Source organism: Amborella trichopoda, chromosome 2, assembly GCF_054954075.1.
Source record: "Amborella trichopoda isolate Santa Cruz 75 chromosome 2, AtrichopodaSantaCruz75HAP2 v2.0, whole genome shotgun sequence".
In the NCBI taxonomy this organism is placed as follows: domain Eukaryota; kingdom Viridiplantae; phylum Streptophyta; class Magnoliopsida; order Amborellales; family Amborellaceae; genus Amborella; species Amborella trichopoda.
In genome coordinates this window covers 48,612,390-48,628,472 of record NC_142337.1, presented here as the reverse complement: position 1 = coordinate 48,628,472, position 16,083 = coordinate 48,612,390, and the positions used below count along the sequence as shown (strand labels likewise).

The 16,083-nt window shown below is 32.9% G+C and overlaps 2 long non-coding RNA genes across 2 annotated transcripts; one reads left to right on the top strand and one right to left on the bottom strand.

Annotated features, from left to right (window-relative positions):
• Positions 1–3,353: 3,353 nt before the first annotated feature.
• On the bottom strand, positions 3,354–10,603 carry LOC148783260 (uncharacterized). The gene is made up of 2 exons (XR_016049468.1): positions 10,530–10,603; positions 3,354–3,710 (listed from the first exon to the last, which is right to left on the bottom strand). It is a non-coding gene; the product is annotated as an uncharacterized LOC148783260 (long non-coding RNA).
• Positions 10,604–13,961: 3,358 nt separating this feature from the next.
• On the top strand, positions 13,962–14,785 carry LOC148783259 (uncharacterized). Its single transcript, XR_016050644.1, has 2 exons — positions 13,962–14,098; positions 14,287–14,785. It is a non-coding gene; the product is annotated as an uncharacterized LOC148783259 (long non-coding RNA).
• The last annotated feature ends 1,298 nt before the right edge of the window (positions 14,786–16,083 follow it).

Below are 16,083 nucleotides of genomic sequence, written 5' to 3'. Positions count from 1 at the left end.
AATTTTTTGGGTGGTAACAACCTACCGCCGGATACCATCCAATTGGGGCGTATGGCTTTTGCGTGGTTCAATGAATGTCCAAAATATCTATATAATAATACATGTATTTTGCTTGAAAAACGTTTATATAAGTGTAAGGCTCTAAACAATCAAATGAGAGCGCACATCAGAAATTTCACTAAAAGAGGTTGTTTTGATGCTCAAATATCCGCAAATTGATCATCTCGACATCACAATACATGAACATGAGTAAAAAATAGATTTCAATTTTTGAAAATAGAGCATCTTGTAATAAATTTTTGGACCGTCAATTTTCAAGATTTTCAAGTTTTCATCGATCTGCTCGATCCACACTATTTTTTAAGCTTGAAATTTTATAATCAGATATACAAATAGATCTTAGAACTATCACAAAGATTTTCAGTATTCAAACTACATTTCTAGACACTATTTGAAGGTGCACTTTATTTTAATCGTTTAGAGCCTTGTCTCTAAACAAACCGCACCCATTTTGCTTTGGAAAATATACTAAGAAAATATGTAGTGTTATTTTAAAATACATATCCTTTTTGTTCCACAGTATTTTGGAAAGTGTAATGTGTTAGAAAATGTGTCATGTCTTATTTGTAGAAAGAAAAGTGATGGATTATTTATCCCACATTGAAGATATAGATGAGGTAAGCCTTGCTTAAATAAGAGTTTATGATCTTCACTTTTAGCCTAATAACCAAGAGAATAGAAAGCCTAAATGGAGAAGATGCATCATATGTGCTAGGCAACAACGCAAAGGTGCTTGATGGCGTACATTGCCCTTCACACGCATCAGCGCCCCTCACCTAAACATATGTGTGGATCTGGTTTGTGGCCCGTCTAACTTTTTGCCGCTACATATGATACCTCTGGTAGAATACTTTTTGGCGCTACATATGATACCTCTGGTGTGTCATTGAGCTTGCATCAGCGCCCTGCACCGAAGCACGTGTAACATTCAGGCTTGGGGCCCGTCTAACTTTTTGCCGCTACATATGATACCTCTGGTGTGTCATTGAGCTTGCATCAGCGCCCCGCACCTAAGCACGTGTAACATTCAGGCTTGTGGCCCGTCTAACTTTTTGCTGCTACATACGATACCTCTAGTAGAATGTGCCTTCCAGTGGATTGTGGTTAAGGGTGTTCCAATAATTTTGGCTCCGGTGTTTTGGGTACACTAGTGAATAGTACCCTGCCGAAGAAGACTTGTATATGAAGAGTGTTCTCCGGCAAATAGGTGTGCTTCGATGATTTTCGCCCCACCAATGGAGATGCATGTCATTTGGTTTACCTGAGGCGAGCAGATACGGCACATGCAAATTGCAGCGATTAGTTTCCCAGAACCCGAGAGGTTACCGTGTGCTTGTTGCACATTATCGAAGCAAATGCGTCATTCTTATTGTTGAAATTTGAGAGATACAATTCTTGACCTAATACGTATTTCAAACAATCACGTGTAGTACGTGAAATGATATTTTATCTCTCTATAAATAGGAACTTTTTTCCTTCGGGTTAGATACATTTTTTATATACAGTTATTTTTTACTTTCGCTCTAAAAGATGCAACTCCGGTGGTTTATATCTTGCAGTACTTGTGCATTTGTGGTGGCAAACTAGTTTTCTCAATCCTATGCATTCATGTATCCTAAAGACAAATTTATCCGGTAAAAACTTCGATACACACTGATTTTTATTAGTAAAAAGCAAATATTGTTTTGAAAAAACGATATGTCACGCTTGGAGCATAGGTTTTGAACCTTCTTTTATTTCCTACATCTTTTATTTTTCCCAGTTTCATCCTCTCATTTCCAATAATACATGTGATCACAAACGTTGTTATTACTGGCCCTAAGCTCAGATGAGGAAAATGTGTTAAGTTGGTAGCTAGCAGAAAACTTTTGCGACATACTTATTAAAAAATCTGGTTATGTATGGCGTCGAACTAGAACAACACCAGATAGGAAGGGTAATTTGGTTCAAATAGAAGACTCTTAAAGGATTAGAAGAAAGCACATAGATAGAAGTAGTGAGACTCAAAATAGAAAAACACTTCCCATATTTATCATTAAAAATAATTTTATTAAAAAATCACAATTTTATAAAAATTAATTGTATTAAGAAAAATGGAAAAACACTTCCCATATTCATCATAAAACATAATTATATTAAAAAACCATAATTTTATCAAAAACAATAGTTTTGTTAAACAAAATAGAAAAACACTTCCCATATTCAACATAAAACATAATTATATTAAAAAACCATAATTTTATCAACAATAATAGTTTTGTTAAGCAAAATAGAAAAACACTTTCCATATTCATCATAAAACGTAATTTTTTTATTAAAAATACAATTTTATATAGTGACTTATTGTCTCATTGAAGGCGTGGCCCTCGATAGTACGAAATGAAAAAACAAGATTTGTATAGCCAACCTTTAATAGTTGTAATAAAATTCAGATGATAATGACGAAATATGATCCTACAAGCAGATAATCATGAAAAGCAAGTGGTCATAAGTATCATCATCATCCAATCCATAGACAAATGGTGATGAAGATATGGCACCCACCCACTACAACATGTCTTCATGTAAGTGGTCTCTCTCTCCCTCTCTCTAACGTCCAGCGATTTGCCCCTTTGACAGCCAAAAGTTGTAGATTTTTAGAACTTCCCGACTATACTTAGGCACTCCTAAGAAATCTAGGCCATGCAATGATGCAAATGTCACAAGGTGGTGGGGAACACACTAAACTAGAAAATTTGGGCAGTCGTCGCAGCACCCAATACCAGTGGATCGTACTATACACCCAAACTGGTATTGGGCTATTGAGTGTTAGTGACATGGGAAATCTATATATGGATCGGGTAAGTTTACATAATTCCATAGTTTTTAAAATTTACAATGACATTCATTTTTTATTTTTTTTATTTCACAAAGGTTGAAGTAAATTTTTTGGTGTTTGTGGTTTTAAGGGTAGTGTGCTAACCCATATATTGGACCAACTTGTATCTCGAACAGTCCGCTTTTGGAATAATCAGGTGTCCCTATCATTCCATATGGTAAGTTTAAATGGACAATCTAATGATTGAAATATCGGACTGATTTTAAATTATAAAAATAAAAAATTCAGCTGTCCGATGTTACTAGAAAAAATTATGCGGCATTGTAAAATTTTTGTATTATTATAGTATAGTCCAATTTTTCTACACCTATGTTCTTTTCTCTCAATTTTTATTTTTTATTTTTTATTTTTTCTCATTTGACGACCATCCAATCCAATGTTTACAATATCATCCTACTTTTTTTTCTTGAATTGGTTTGTACGGCTTTCTTATGGATTAAATATATATTAGAGGTTGATGTTCCTAACATCAAACTTCCCTAAAATCGGACCGCTCTAGACTTAGAAATTTTTTAAAGTCTCGAGCAGTTTGATATTCATGGCACATTACCACAAAGACATCGGATTTCTATAACATCAGACCCTTGCTCATTAGGACATTGGATTTCTATAACATCAGACCCCTCCTCTAATGAGCAGTCTGATATCTACAATACCATATTGCTTTTTTAAAACTTTCATGCAGCCCTCATCAAAGGTGACAAGATATTCAAAAAATTGGACCAACACTGAGTGTATCTTCAAGCCAATATCTCCAAGCCAACAGATATCCCTATAAAAAAAATAAAAATAAAAAATCATTCTCACGTTGTAAATATCAAATCGGTGGAAAATTTGAGACATGAAAGAGTAGGAACTCTATGTACAGTACCAAAAAAAAGAGTACCATACCATAATACCGCAAAAATATTCTGGAATGGGCAAATCACGAAAATACATAAGAAGTGAATATTGTTTTCTTAGTGTACAAGCACTTTTCTTTTACTTAGGTAGGTCAGCGGAGAGATAACAATAGCATTATAGTATTCATGTTGCCATAACTCCCTTAAATCTCAGTGACAAAATTAAGAAGATTATGGGATATTTTAAGCACAAAATTTTATCAAGTTATGACGTTAGTGGAAATTTTATCAAGTTATGACGTTATTTCAATTAAGAGGAATGGTTACTTAACAGTGGTGATATACTCTTTTGATATAGTGGAATGAGCTTTAATGGTATGTTTTATTGTTTATGTGAATTGAAATCTCATTGGATTATCATTATTAAGTGTATGATGTGTTTAAGACATTGTGATATATGATAAAGCTAATCAGGTCTCTATTAGTAGAGCATGCATGAGTCATTTGAAAATATTATTTGTTAGCCCATGAGGCCTTGTGTAAGGCTGCATATTTATGCGTGGATTATGATATAATCTTGTGATGATAAGGGTACTGGGTTAGTCACACTGATACTAACTATCTATGGATGGACAATATGCATATGACCTAATACAATTAGTTATTTGCAACGAGATGACTAATGAGATTAAATGTAAGAGATATCCAATAGACTTTGATAAGTCCCATATTGTATAAGATTTAGTCCTTATTGATTCAAACTTATAATGTGTTTGGTTACTCAGACATATATAAATGAACCACTGTTGATCATCGAATTGGATCTAAAGAATAGGATCATGATGGCACCTGCTAGCCGTCTAATCCGAGTGTATTATCAACAAAAGATTGAATGTATTGAATGGTGAAATAATTGTAAGTCCAAGCACTACTCTCACACATTGGTTTTAAATGAACTAGGTACCAGTCCGTGACGAAAGAAGGTTTGCGAACAATGCGTGAGGATGAAATGTAATATCAATGAACTTTTGTACGAGAGCAAATATGCACTACTTGAGAATTGATATGAGTATAGTATTGTGAACATTTGAATACATGAACGGGCATTGAGAGAGCGTATAAGAAGGAAAAATAAATAAGAACATATATGAGATAGAAGATTGTATTGCATGGGCATATATTAGATATTTTATGAAACACTAGCATAAGTATAACATGGTATGGTGGCATATAAACAACATATAACTTGATTCATTAGTTATCATAGTGTATGCATGATGGAGATCTAAAATGAAATTTAGATTATAGTTTACGATCTATGTACAATTAGTTTGGCATAAGTATGACGTGAGATTGATATAATGCATAGACCCACCAAAGCCATGCTAGACAAAAATACTCAATGCATAGTTTGTTTATGTGACATGTATCGGACATGGATAGAGTAAATGATAATTTGCTCTTGCGTGGGCATATGTTTGACTGCATTTGCTTTTATTGGTTCATGGCTATTGATCATACTATTGGACTATATTGATTGTGCTTATGGAGTATATTATGGTTCATATTTATGCATGATGAGAGATTGAGAAGTAAACTTCGTTATTTATACTTGCTTCTTGGTTGATATGAGTATTACTTTTATGGTTGAGAATGGATACTTAAATTGTTCCATTGAGAATGTTAATGAGAATACGATTGGATTTAGGCCTCAAAAGGCTAAATGGGGGAATGTGGGGTATATGGCCTTTCAAGGTTTGAATACAAATAGTCTCTCATTTAGTGAGAGTGTTTGAGAGATAGACTATGGGTGCTTTGCGAAATGGGATCCAAATTTTTATACCCCGAGTATTTGAGGCTATGAGAATTTTATGTTCAAGAAAGAAATTTCTCAAGGAGGTGTGAGGGTCACCTCCTAGTATTCATCTTATTTATATTAGCCTCATGATTATTATGATTAGCCAGAGCTTGGAGTTTCAAATAGAGTACAATAGAATGCAAGTATTTTTATGAGTAACGGCCTTGTATGAGATGATCATAACTTATGGGATATAAGTTTGTATCTTGACACGAGACCATTCTATGGCATGTGTACTAACGTTCACATGAGAACACACTTCCAAATCCATTATCCGAGTTTGGAAGAGCTAGTGCACATGTTCTTTGAGAGGACCCATGTACTTGTATTGGAATATGTCCCACAGGGGTGTGCCTGTAATCCATTGAGAACCGAATGACGAGAAGCTCTAGCTCAATGACTTTGATATAATCAATTATGTGTCTCTACCGTAAACTGTGAAACAGAAGTCTATTGGGTCAGCTTGAGAATATCACTCGGAACTAGCCCAATGGGGTACTTTAATACCTAGAGTCGAGGCCATGAGATCTCACTTACCATTTTTCCAATTAATTATGATGATAAATGATGAATATTCATAAATATTTTAAATATTTATTGTGAATTTTAGAGAATTTTTTGAATTTTTTTAATGTTTTGAATTTTTTTATTGACAAAAATTGTACTTTTAATATTTGTTTAACCTAATTCCATTTGAGAACTGCCACATGGCACACCCGAGTGGTCATAGGGTGGCCATGTGGCACCCTTGGCCCCACGTGCCAATCCCAAGGTGGGGGATGTGGATGGAATATATTATTTTGTTATGTATTGTTACTTGACTTGTTATAATATGTTATAACTTAACATATATTTTTGTCACATGTTTATTTGATTCGCACAAGTGCCTTTATTGGCATGTGTGAGGTCTTTTTTAATTTAATTTAAGTATTGAATCCAAAGTAAAATTAAATTTTGAATTTGAATTTTGAAAATATCTTCCCACATGTGTGAAGGGGATATTAGCCTCATTGTGGTTAGTTTGAAATATTAGATTTATAAAGTGATTGGCTTTCATAAAGGTGTACTTTTTCACATGTGTGAGTTTTACCATTTACTTTGTTGCCCATTGCTCTTGATGGATCTCTATACTTTTTTATTATTTAAAACTAAAGGCTTTTGTGTAAGGGCAAGTTGGATTCATTTGGAATAAAAATATGGATATAAATACAAAAGGGTAACGTAGTCTTACTTAGGGTTTAATGTAGGTGATAATGGTATTAAATCTCATCCATTCATCATAGTGGTTGGTTGGGAATGGGTCGCTAGGGTATATTAGTCTCTCATGTGCCATTGGATATGTATATTAAGGGTATTGATGATATCCAATCTTACACACTATGTATATATACTTCTTTGAGTCTCAAACCCTACCCACTTGGAAAAATGGGCCTTGCTTGAATTTAAGAGAGAGAGAAAGAGAAAGCAAACCTTGTGACCTCCATATACCACCCATTTCTCTTTGAAAGTTCCCATCTTCCATTGATGATCTTTGAAGCTTGATGGTGGTCTTTCACTCCATAAGATCAAGCTTATCTCATTTCGTGATCAAGATATTATCTCTCTAAGTTATTTTATGTCAAAGATCATTTCATCATTGATCAAACGTTCCTGAAAATTTCATTTACTCTCATGTTTTAGCTTCTTTAGACCTCCATTTTGATATTATCTTTGTATCATTCTTACATAGTACGATCCCTCACTTACTCTATGTGTTTTATACATTGATAAAACTTTCATCATACATACTTTCCTTTGATCTACCTTGCACGAATTCTCTTGAAAATTTTAAAGTCTTGTTACTCAAATCCCAAAGATATTTAGATCCCCTTAGAAATGTATTTTCCCATTTAGAGTTGGAAATCTTGCATGAAAAGTTGTTGTGGTGGGCCGGCGGACCACCACCAGTAGTTTTGCTCTATCTTGCTCTATATTGATGTGATTTGTTACATTCTTCTTGCATACTATTTTAAACTGATTTTGTGGAATCTAAGAAGTAGTTTTAAAAGTATAAGAGTTTCCTAATTACATTAGACACCCTTGAGATTATAAACTACTCTTGCACTACTCATTGAGACAAAATTAAGTCTTTAAAAGCCTCGAATTTGTGGCCCAGGCACAAGGGATTCGAACCATGACTTCCCACATGTTTGTATGAATGTTTATTTATTGTATTTACAATCATTAAATTATTCATGGTTGAAAAGATTGTATATGTTAATTGAAAAATAGAATTGTGCTATTGATCTTGTGGAATGAGTTTTAACGGTATGTTTTATTGTTTATGTAAATTAAAATCGCATTGGATTATTATAATCAAGTGTATGATGTGTATGAGACATTGTCATATATGAAGAGGACGAAGATGGATTTATCATAAAATTTTGATATAATGAAGAATTATAAGTGCAAGTCATATAATATGTCATCTAGATGTATATTATCGTCTAGATGTATATTATGAGTATTTGGACCTTGTATTGAGTTTAATTGCAGTTTTGAGCAAGGGATTTGTAAGAGACCAATTAGGGTTAAATTTTTATTATTCAAATGTGTATAAACCAAGCTTGTAAGTTGGATTTTATGTATGATGGTTTTGTATTGAGATATTCATGTATTTAATCCCTTGAGTTTTAATACAATTGAAATTTTTTAAAGATTCTGTACCTAGCCACTTGCTCTTATACCACCAACGGCTCTTTTACTGGTCGGCCCATCAACTTCCTCCTCTTTCTTGTATTTGCTTCTTTGGGATGTCTTACTTCTCTTCCTTGTTACTTCATGGGTAATGGGTCATTGCTCCCTCTTTTTCTAGGTATATTCGTAGTATTGATGACTGTGAAAATCTATAGTGTGTAAGTCAGGGAGAGCAAGTAGCTATGAGCTATTGAATTCATATGAAGGACAAAGGAAATGAACTTTTTGAAAAGCATAGGTAGTGATATCGTTGCTTCTTAAGACGTCATTTGTTATATTTTTATAATTCAAATTTCAAAGGAAAACATTGGTTCCATAGATCGTCATTTCACAATCAATGATGTAAAAAACTCCACAAATTTGTATAGTTTTTTGTCAACATCATAGAAAGTGATTGTAAATGAAATCATTTGAGATCACTATAGGAAAAATCAAACCGGAATGATTAACAGGATATTGGGCTGGAAACAGTTTAACCGGCGTAACTAGGCAAGTCCCACGAGGTCAACAAAGTGTTTGAGAGAGAGAGAGAGATTTAGTATAAAACAAGAGGGAGAATCAGATATTGATTTTCAGGCAGAGAGAGAGAGAGATTTAGTATAAAACAAGAGGGAGAATCAGATATTGATTTTCAGGAGGAGAGAGAGAGAGATTTACTATAAAACAAGAGGGAGAATCAGATATTGATTTCCAGGCAGAGAGAGAGAGAGGGAGAGAAATTTCTAGGTACTCACTAATCACAAGGAGAAGGCATCTCATTAATCTAATGATGGAAAACATTTAGGCACTCTGGAAAGAGAGAGACTTCCAAGCGGAAAGAGATTGATTTTTAGGCACTCACAGAGAGTACTCGCATGCAGAGAGAAAGAAAAATAATTTCATAAAAAACTAAATCAACCAAAATACCTCTATAAGTTTTAGAGGTATTAATTTATTTTTTACAAATTATTTTTTAATATTGTTATTAGATTCTTCTATTTTTCAAGAGTAGATGCTCAAAATTTCATTTAAATTGAAATTATAAAAATAAAAATAAAAAATACAAATTCGAAATGGAATTGTGACCATTGGATCGACCCGCATGGCTTTGAAAAACAAAATACCACCCTTTCCTTAAAAGGCTACAACTTTGAAAAAAAATGAAAATAGAAATCAATGAAAACCAAACTAAACCATAAAGAGTACTAAAGTCTAAAAATGATAAAATAAAAAATATTGGAAAATTTACAAATTTCTCATGAGAGATGGAGAATAAAATTTTGCTTATATATTATGATTTTATTTCAAAATTCCCATAAAAAATAGATGGTCTTGATTGTAATAGTTGCAAATGGACAAAATGTTAAATACTTTATCTTTAATGGACATTTTGATAATTATCTTGAAAATATGAAATGGAATTTATAAAATATTATTTATAACTGAAAATAATACCGAAAATTCCAATTGGTGTAAAAAAACTCCGCCATCTAATCACATGAGGGAGTTTTTATGTGAGAATACTTTCACATGAATATTTTCTCATGTACCAAATGTGTCCTAAATGTAATAAAAAGAAGTGCTGACAAGCGTTTATTGTCACTCAAAACCACATACTATTAAATACATTAAGTATTGAAAAAAAACTCCCCATATAATTACATGGGGGAGTTTTTCATGTGAAAATAGTTTCACATGAGTATTTTCACATGTACCAAACATGTCCTAAACATAATAAAAGAAGTGTCAATAAGCGTATGTTGGCACTCACAAGCACACATTTTTGCATGTGCATTAAATACTTTAAGCATAAAAAATATAAAACTAACCCAAATTAGAATTACAAAGATCAATAAATAAATATATTTAGAGCATAATGATTAGTGGAATTCATGAGGCATAAAATTAGTCCTTTAGAACAGTCAAGCACAAAAATATAATTGCATTATTAAGAAAAAAGAAAAATAACGATAAATCAAACTATCTAAATCAAACTATCATAAAATTATGTAATTCAAGATTTAACAAAACAACAATGTTGATTTCTCTTTAGCTAATTTTAAATTTACTTAGACAATTGGAAAAAAGAATTGAATTGAAACAATTACACCATAATGTGAGAATTAAAAAAAATTACACTAACATAATCATAATAATATGTTAATAAAAAAATTACCTAATTTAATGTATCTCTTCGGTCTACTCCAATGCCCTAACATTTTTCTTCCAATGTACGACAAGCATTCTAGTTTACTAACCAAAATTTATGTAGAGAGATGCCTAAAATTCATTTATAATAGAAAAATAAAAAAAACAAGACTTGTCACAATGGGCGCATATTATTCTATACAATTATGATGTTGTTGAAAGCATGTGATTCATGAACATGCAAAACGTATGGTTAGTTAGTCATGTGGTTCACAATAATACTTTGTTTCATATGCCAAACTTGAAGACTTGTTGATTTTAGAACTTTTTGAATGGTCTTTGACTTACGTTCTTACTAGTGTTATGCGGAGTACTTGTATCACGTTTGAGCAAACAATTAAGTATGGTACACAAACTCATAAAATTAAGAAACACTAATGAAAATATACATGAGAAAAGATATATTCAACATCACACTCTTAACTTTTGATTTAATTTTAAAAATATCATCCAAATCAAATAAGCATGTTTTAAAATTGGAAAAATTACACATGGACACACAATAAACCCGAAAATATAGAATCTAAAATTTGAAATGACCAAAATACCACTAAAAAAGATGGGGGTAATTTGGTCATTTCAAACTCTTGGAAATATTATTTTTATATTTTTATATGGTGTACATTTGTATTACGTATAATTTCATGCCGATCTTCTATATTGGAAAAGCATTGCAATTTAAATGGGCTACTTTTTTATAGCATTTTCAATGCTACATTATTAACCTATAGTTAAGGGATGGACATATGTTGCAAGAATACAAATGGATCCTATTGGTAGAAGAATATAGGGTAAGTGACCTTTGAAGAGATGTAGTTTAGGGTAATCTACAAGGTATTTGGATTCTCATCTTTCCTAAGATTCTTAGGTTAGAGAGGTAAGAGAATTTTTTTAAAAAAAAATTATAGAATGAGATATGTAGAGACTGAGAGATCTATTGAGCCACAGTTATGAGTTGGAAATATGTTGCAAGAATAAAATAGGACCCTATTAATAGATAGAATGTAGGGTAACTTACCTTTAAAAAAATGTAGTTTTGGGTAATCGGTAAGATAATTGGATTATCTTTTTTCTTATGATTCTTAGGCCAGGGAGATAAGAGAAAAATATGGCACATTTTGAGTTTTTGAAAAATTACGGAAAGAGATGTAGAGATTGAGAGAGAATTGGATTCTCTTCGTAGATTTCTTAGAATAGATAGAAGAGAAAAATATGGCATGTCTTAGTTTTTTGAAAACTAATGGGAAGAGATATGTAAATATTGAGAGATTTGGTGAGAGAGAAAAACAAAAAGTAGTTTAGGGCAATATGTAAGGCTCAAGTATTATAATCTTTCTTAGGATTTCTTACGCTAGATAGATAAGAGAAATATAGAGCACGTTTTATGTTTATGAGAAATTATAGAAATAGATATGTAGAGATTGAGAGATTTTATAAGAGATATATTGGGTTGAATTTTTATTATTCAAATGTGTGTAAACCAAGTTGTGGGCTGGATTTTATGTAAGATGATTTTGTATTAAGATGGTTTTGTATTGAGATATTTATATATTTAAACCCTTGAGTTTTAATAAAATGGAAATTTTTTAAAGATTGAATACCTAGCCACTTGGTATTATACCATCGACAGTTACTCGGCTGGTTGGCCCCTCGACTTCTTCCTCTTTCTTGCATTGGCTCCTTGTTGGGTTGTCTCACTTCTCTTCATTGTTACTTCATGGGTATCGGGTCATTGCTCCCTCTTGGTCTTCTTCCGAGTTGTAGGGTATTCGTAGTATAGATGACTTTGAAGGTTATTGGGTCATTGCTACCTCTTGGTCTTCTTCCGAGTTGTAGGGTATTCGTGGTATAGATGACTCTGAAAATCTATGGTGGGTAAGGCAGGGGGAGCAAGTAGCTACGAGCTATTGAATTCATATGAAGGGCAAAAAGAAACGAACGTTTCAAAAAGCATAGGAAGGAGTATCGTCGCTTCCTAAGAAGCCATTTTTTATATTTTTATAATTCCAATTTCAAAGGGAAAACACTAATTCCATAGAATGGCATTTCAATCAATGATGTAAAAATCTCCACAAATTTGTATTGCTTTTTGCCAACATCACAGAAAGCAATTTTAAATTAAATTAGAACTGATGTAGAGAGAGAGACATGATAGAATTAGAACTGAAGAGGTTTTTTATTTTTGTGCATTACCGGTTGACATGATCACTAGGTATCATTGGTATTAACTTGACAGCTCATTGACATCCAACGTTTGCAGATTGGGGTCTCATGCTATCGGCGTGTGTAACGGTCCTATAGGATCATTGTTCATTAGAAAAAGAATCGTATCTTATAAGTAAAAAAGTAATACATACCAAAATAGGAATTTTAGTCAAACACTCTTTTGTCAACAAAATAGTTGTCTATGTTAGAAAAAGGAAGGGAAAATATCTCCCTATCTTTTATTTTTAGGTTTTATTTCTTGATAAACCCAAGATTTCAAAAGATACCTTGTAATCCCCTGGCCACTTTGAACCTATTTTTTAACCTAAACAAATGTGAGAAATACATGTCCTTTCTAAACCCAATCATTTCTCTTTTTTCACTCATATATCCCAAACTTCTCTCTTTCTCTCTCTTCTTGCGTTTCAATCTCTCTCTCCTCCTGTTTTTCTCCAAACACCCCTCTCTCCTCCCGGTAACCTCTCAGCTCCATGAAGCCCTTCTCATTCTCTAGAAGTTTGGGAGGATGACTTTTAGAAAAGGTATGTCTTTTTAGATTTGTTTGGCCTAAAAAAAACAGGTTTAAATTAGCACATAGGGTTAGAAGAAATAAAATCTATAATTTTTATACTCCGAGATATCTTTTAAAACTTTGGGTTTATTGTGAAATGAAACCTAAAAATAAGGGGTACGGAGATATTTTCCCTAGAAAGAAATCAAAAAATAATTGAGACTTAACAAATAAAATTAAATGTTAAAAAACAAAATTTACATATGAAATAATAAATAATTATATAAAATAAATTAAAAGTACGAAGCTGGAATTTACATTAATGCTTGCTTCATAACTTAATGAGGCTAGTTATTTTAATTTTGAAGCCAGGCTAAAGCCGTCCTTGGGTATATGATCTGGAACATAATGATAATGACCCTTTGATGGTAAGACAAAACTTTGATAGGATAGGAACAGATCATAAAGCATCATACAATGCCTCATGTGAATGGAGACATACAGTAGATTTTGTGTCGATTCATCCGTCAATGACAGATTGCTTAGTGTTAATTCTAATTAAATAATTTGCATTTGGCATCAAATGAGTGTTTTTAACTCAACATTGGTGAAGCCGGCACATAGGCTTATGTGAAGCAAGAACCATTGTCTACTATAAAAAGCAGTGATTTAGAGAACAGAACTCAGAGAGGAGTTGATGTGTTGGTAGAAGGAAGTAAGAATGGAAAAGGCAGTCACAAATGGTGCAGTGCTTTTGCATTCAATTTTCATTCTCACTCTTCTTCTCGCCGTCTCAATGGCAAATGCCAGATCCTTTAAAGGTATACATGTAACATATTTTTTTTCGGAGACTATATGATAAATACATATCCTCCATTTATCTTGGTTCTTCTTTGGCTGATAGAGAGATTACAGCAATGAAGATCTCAAACACTCCAATTCACTATTGAAAACCCACTAAAACTTATTTGAAACTAACGTCTCTTTGGATTTCAAAAACTTGTAACAGGATTTGAGGCCCTAGCTACAAAGACACCGGACTGCTTTTCTGTTTATGGAGTGATTCAAGGCGACACGTGCTTTGCGGTCACTCAACAATTCAACATAACCCAACCTTGTTTCGAAGGACTCAATCCCAATCTCAACTGTAGCGCACTCTTCATCGGTCAGTGGCTGTGTGTTGCTGGAAGTTTTTGAGTGTGTGCTTCTGTGAGCAGTGTATTACTGTTATCAATAAAGCTGAGTTCCACTTGGCTGATCATGTATCACGTTTCCTCCTCCGCATCTTCCATTACTACTAGATGAGGTTTTTGTACGCAGTTAATCTTCATTTCAATTCCGATGTAATAGCCTCACATCATCTCCAAGTATCAAGATTGAGGCTTGCGGCTGTTACTTTTAAGACTAGGAAGAAATACTATTTATGCAAGTCATGATATTGGCGTCTTATGTAAGAGCCCTTTAGTCCATTTGCTTGCACGTTTAAAGATCAAGTCATATTGGTTTAAGGCGTGTGGGTGTGATATATACTTGTTTTCTATTTAAGCAAATTACGTACGGGCACACGGGGGTGGGTCAATTATTAAATGGGTGTTATTTGTCCGAAATTATGGGCACCACCCCCCCTTCCGTGAAGATTAAGTCATATTGGTTTAGGACGTGTGGATATAGCAGTGTTCGCAAAATCGGCCGGTTAGAACCGGAATTGGCTGGTTAGATCGAAACTGCTAGGGTTTCGAGTCCGGTTAAGGCCGGTTTCATGTGTCTAGTAGCCTAGGTGATAACCTCAAAACATTTCGAGCCCAAAACCGACCATTTAGGGGCCGAACCGGCTATGTTTTTGTCAAACCGGCTGGTTTTCAACTAACCAGACCAAGTCGCCGATATAACGACATTTTTTAGTAAATAACGATAATGTACAAATAACCGCGTTATTTTGAATTATCGACCGTTATATGTAGTAAGAAAATGATGAATCCAAAATTTCACCTTTTTTTATTCATTTTGTGGCCATGTTTTGGTTTTTTTCATGTTTTAATGTTTTAAATCACTATATAATGAATATTAAACAAGTAATTTGGATTTAAACATCGAAAAAAAGAAGAAGAGTTTATTAGATTGAAATGGCGGATTTTTTAGGTTTTTGAAAATTTCCGCCATTCTTTCAATAATTTCCTAAATTCCTAATTGTTCTTAAAGAAATTTGAGGGGTTCGATTTCTTAAGTGCTCAGAAAACCAAAGAAAGGGTTGATTTTTGCCCGAAAAGCTGCTGCTTAGAGAACTTGTGTTCGATTCAAAACGCATATTGTTTATCTATTTATTGGTCGTTTTTTATCAAATTGAGTAGTGGATTTTGATCATTGAAGCTTCATATCTCAAATAAAATTAGTATGTTTATTTATGATTGAGTAAATTTTTTTATATGAATTTTTTTATACACAAGGTCATGAAAATTGTATAGATCTGAAATGTCTGCCATTTTTATCAATCAAATCCAAAATACCGAATAATTTTTTATGAGATTTGGTGCATTTGAAAGACAAACAAAGCCTTTACAATGCATGTGTGTTGATTTGTTCGATTAACCGAACATTGAGGGTCGTTTCTCGCTTGAAATGTTGCTCGATTTTAGGGGTTTTTGAGAAATTGATTTTCTAAAAAAAAAAATTCATTTTTCTTACTAAAAATATGTTTTTTTTATCAATATGAAAAAGAAATTCTATATTGCTTAATAAAATTATATTTTTAATAAGAAAAAAGTTTATATAAGGATGATACCTTATAATGTAGAACTATAGATGCCCC